Source organism: Balaenoptera musculus, chromosome 11, assembly GCF_009873245.2.
Source record: "Balaenoptera musculus isolate JJ_BM4_2016_0621 chromosome 11, mBalMus1.pri.v3, whole genome shotgun sequence".
Taxonomy (NCBI): Eukaryota; Metazoa; Chordata; class Mammalia; order Artiodactyla; family Balaenopteridae; genus Balaenoptera; species Balaenoptera musculus.
In genome coordinates, this window is record NC_045795.1 from 81734934 (window position 1) to 81740219 (window position 5286).

The following is a 5286-nucleotide window of genomic DNA, read 5'->3' on the forward strand; positions in this document are numbered from 1 at the left end:
CATTTTAAGTGACTTAATCAAGCCGAGACTTGATTCTAGACCCTCTGTTTCTGCCTAGTGTTCTTTTTCCTCCCTCCTACGATCCCAGTATTTGCAAAGCTGAAACCTATCACCTGTAACTAGCAGTGATTTCTATACAAACTATAGATACCTTCTTAAAACAATTCTTGAATCTCAAAATTGAATACGTGATTTTAGTAGATTAACCTATTGTAATACCTTAGACATCAGCCACAGTTTGGACAGACCTAAAAACCTGTATTGTCCAACTTGGTAGTCACCAGTTATATGTAATTGTTGAGCACTTGAAAAGTGCATAGTCTGAATTTAGCTGTGCTGTAAGTATCAAAACCACACTGGATTTCAAAGAGTTATATACGACAAAAAGAAAGTAATATATCTCATGAATAATTTCTAATATTACATGTTGACATGAAAATATATTTTGCATGTAAAGTGTTTGACATATTGTTAAATTAATTTCAGCTGTTTTTTAAAATGTTACTAGAAAGTGTAAAATAATACACATGGTTCACATGTATGCCTCACACTATATTTTTATTGGACAATACTGCCGAAGAGTTGTCGTTCTCCTTGGGCATAGCTTCCTGATTTCACTCTTTATTTAACGCGATTTCCCTTTAAAAGTGATTGAAACTTTTATGCCAGTACTTAAGCCTCATATTAACATAGTCATCTGTTTATTTCCCATATTTGGCACTCTACACTTTTATTTAGACCCTGCTAGGCTATATAAAAGTTTATTAGAGCCTTCCTAGATATTTGAAATAGTTTTCAAATTAGAAATTCAGGTATGTCCTCAAAGTCCAGTGTGTTCTTAAAAAAAAAAGTATAAAGGTAGCGAGAGGGTTAGATCACAAAGCAATTTTATCCTGCAAGGTTAGAACTTAATGATAAATGATAATGATAATGATAAAAATTTAATGCTAAAGCAAAATTTTGCTGAATAAATACATTAAGAAAGTTCTGCCTGAGTTTCCTCATCAACTGTATATAATATATATATAATATATACTTTCCACATATATATACACACATATAAATATTAGGGTTTTGTATCAATTATTTATAACTATATAATATATAAGTATATATTATGTATAATAATGTGTGTAATATATACTAGGGTATTATTTTAGGGAGATTTTATATATATACATACATATATATCTTTATATATATACACACACATGCATACAACTTTCCCACACATATACACACACATACAACTTTCCCAATGTGTGGGTGTGTATATTCATATATATGTGTGTGTGTGTGTGTGTGTGTGTGTGTGTGTGTTTCAAGGATCAAATGAGTTAGTACACATACAACACAGAACAGTGCCAGCCATAAACAATAAATATTTGCTTTCATTTTATTATAAATTTTTATCAAAGAACCCTCACAGATCATTCATTATATTCTCAAATGATCTATGGCATGGTAGAACTTCATAGGTAATATGGGAGTGATTGTTAATAAAAGACAGTTGTAGAAACATATCTAAATAACATTGTTGTCTTTCCATATCCTTTTACCTAAATATCCCTTCATTTTTGCAACTATGCTCTTTATGTTTATATTATTCTTAGAATTCCACTACTAAAGGGAAAATAACTACTAAACGTTATTATTTAGTCACACTCCCTTACTTAACAGATGAAGATGCCACCCAAAAAAGTTGAAAGTTATGTTTTGCACTCAGTTATTTAAGAGAAGCAAGAGTAATAGTGGCGTTTTATTGAGCAATTGCCACAGGCTAGGGCTGTGTAAAAGCTTTGAAGACTGTATCTCATTTAAGCAACTAAACAAGCAACTAAAATACTGTAACTTCTCCCTGACATATGTGAGAAAATGGGAGCTAGAAGAGATTGACTTAGTTGTCCAAGGTCACATGGCAGGTAGTCTGAGAACCATTGTATAAACTCTAGTTTGATTTCAAAACTTGTGGGCTTGATCTTGTATTTTGTTGCTTTCCTTGTTGGTTTTGTTGTTGTTGTTTTTAAAACAAAGTAATAACATAAGGGATTATAAACTCTCTACTTTTGGTTAGTCTTGGATCAAGGGGAATTGGAGGCATTTGTTGAATCTAAACTCTAATGGGCAGCAAATGCCAACACGGAAAGGAGGCAGTCCCAGATTTATGGTCTTAGAGCCCTGGGCAAACACCTCAGAGAGGCCCCTGATCTGTTCATCTCAATGGGAATAAACATACAGGATGAGGAATTAACTGGGTTATGATGGACAAAATATATAGACACACTTCCTTGAGGGACGTGTAAAGTGATTGAAGGAGGAAACCCAAAGAATGTCACGTGGACTGTGAAAATGACTTTTTGCTTCTTCTCAGTTTAGAGACACCAGAGCTTAACTTTTATCTCCCAACAAAAGCATTAAGTGATCAAACAAATTTCAGGATCTTTAATCTAACAGACCTAGTATAAATGGATTAAATAAGTTTAAAATTAGGTAAAAGAAAATTGAATTAATTTAATTGCTTGCTAATGTAGGAAAAAAATCAACTTCTCCCTTTATTATTAAACTGGTTTAAAAATGTATCTTAAGTAATGTATCTAAGCTAATATGAGATCTACTGGGCTGAATGATTTGAACAGCCGAATTTGACTTGGAAACGACATGAATGCTTTGGATCCTTCTAGCTTGAAAAAAATCCTCCACAAATAAATAAATTGTTCATTCCTAATTTAAGGAGATGGAAGGAAGAATGGAAGATGAATACATTTTATTCAAACCAAAAATATTGTTTCTAGTGTACTGGATCCAATGAGTACAAAATAAGATCGTTCCAGAAAATTCACATGGAAAGTGGCTACTGGTGGTAAGAATGGGTCTAATAGTTTGCTATTACTGCTATGACAGATTACCACAAACTTGGTGGCTTAAAACAATAGAGACTTATTTGTTCTATAGATCAGAAATCTCACTGGGGTAAAAATCAATGGGTCTGCAGGGCTGGGATGCTGCTGGAGACTTTAGAGGAGAATCTGTTTCCTTGCCTTTGCCAGCTTCTAGGTCCTGCCTGCACTTCTTGGCTTGTGGCCCCATTCCTCCATCTTGAAGGCCAGCAGAATAGCATGTGCAAATCTCTCCCTCTGACTTCCACACATACTCTCTCTTTTTTGTCTCCCTTTTCCACTCATCAGGTCACTGATGCAACCAGACTTCATCACAGAGACACAATTCCCTTGTGCTGTGCCTGTCTTCCTTGTGATCAGCTTTACCCATTCCTCTCTTCCCATCTCTTCAGTCATCAAGTCTTAGTAGCCACAGATCCTGCTTTAAATTACTGTTGTTTTCATTTAGATAGCTTATCATTTTATGCTACTCCATTATCATCCTAAATGTTTTATCCACCAGATTTATCTGAGATCAGATTCATTTGGTCATCTGTCCTCTTGGGACTTTTGACTAATGCATAAACTTGCATCAATACTGTTGGATTCTTTTTCTGCATGATTACTGTGTGTCACCACTGGCGCTGTTCATTCTATCCTCTCCATATAATTCCTACTATTCAAAGAATTTCCTGGCTTAATCCTAGTTCTCTGTTTCCATTGTACCATCTGTAAACTTGCTCACAATGTCTCTGTGTGTACGGACACACATAATATGTGTATACAGCCATGTGTATACAGATGCTCACAATACCCAGGTGTGTGGATAGATGTGCATAATATCTGAATATGTCTACAGACACACAACTATAATTATATGTAATTTATGGACATAAATATTTGGCAAGAAGACCCTCACTTAAGAGAAGAATAACAGCCAGTGCTTGTGCTAGATATTTGGAAAATTTGGAAGATGAATTATATAGAACCAGTTATGATGAAATTATGGAGATAGTTTTCTCAGAAGACACTGGTTGACAGAGGAACATTCTCTCTGTGTAAAAACCAAACCTTGGTTTCTGGGACCCAGACAAGTCTCACTGACAAGAGGTAAATTTCATCACAAGATCCTAGGAATATTTCATCACTAGGGAGTCAGCTTATGGAAGACCCACAGTCTAGTATTAAAATGGATCACTACTGGTGAATTAATGTTAGACACTAGACGTTATTTTACCATATTCCTTAATATAAACCATGGTGTGAAATAAGTAAACCTATAAGTGCAATATTCAGATTCAGTAAATGGTAATTTTTTCTGTTGAAGTTTACTAAATAATTTAATAAATTTCCCACCAGAATCCCATGAAATTCCAAATAAATCAGTAGATTTTCAGTTAAGCTGTTTAGTGCTTGTAATGAAACCTTAATGTCTAACAGTGTCTACTGTTTACATTTGCCTGGGGTCTCTAAAACATTATGAGATGAAACGATTTTTCTGGTCCTTGGTGTATGGCTGTCATAGAATTAAAGTGTTTCATGATTTCATATTTGAGAGAATAACTTCCATTCTTCAGTCTCCTGTGGGAAAGAAGAAATAGGTGCGGCTGCATTGAATGGTATGCTGTCTTGTCTAGATTGAATTTGTTATGAATTGCATGGTTCTCAATGGTACTCTCATGCATCCTTAAAACAAACCACAAATTCTATGGGACATATTTTCTTCTTTGCTGAATACTGAGAGTGTATAAATGATGATTTAAGGGTCATGAAACTGAAGTTGGTATAAGGCTACAAACAGCATGTTAATTTTCTTTAGAAACATAAAAGAGAGCTTGTTTTGAATATCATTAAAAGTTTAATAAGAGTTCCTTTCAAGGCACTGCACAAAAGCAGCTCCACAGAAAAATAAATATGTACCCATTAGCCTTTGCTAAAATATACCCAGATTTCCAATTATACAATGCTTGTAAAGCCAATGATTTCCTCGTTTTAGAATCACTTAAAACAAGTGGTAAGAATTATATTGTTATTTAAATAGGGAACATTCATGTATAAAGAACCGATTCCTGTCTAAACTTAAGAGATTGCAAAACTTAAACATGACTCTATTTGAACACTTTGGACAGTTCAGAAGGAGGAATCAAAACAGCACAGAGGAGCGAGTTAGCCTACTGGGCTCTGGGGAACAACTGGTCTCTTAACTTTTCTATGAGCTCAGATAACTGAGTTCATTCAACAAATCTCCGCTGAAGTCCTGTTATGGCTACACTTTGTTCTAGGCACTGGGGTATAAGGCTGGACATGTTAGCCGATGTCCTGCCTGAAACCGACTGCATTTACTTTTTATTGGGGTGACAGACGAAACTCATAAACAAATTGATATGTAGTGTAATGTCAGGTGGTTAGC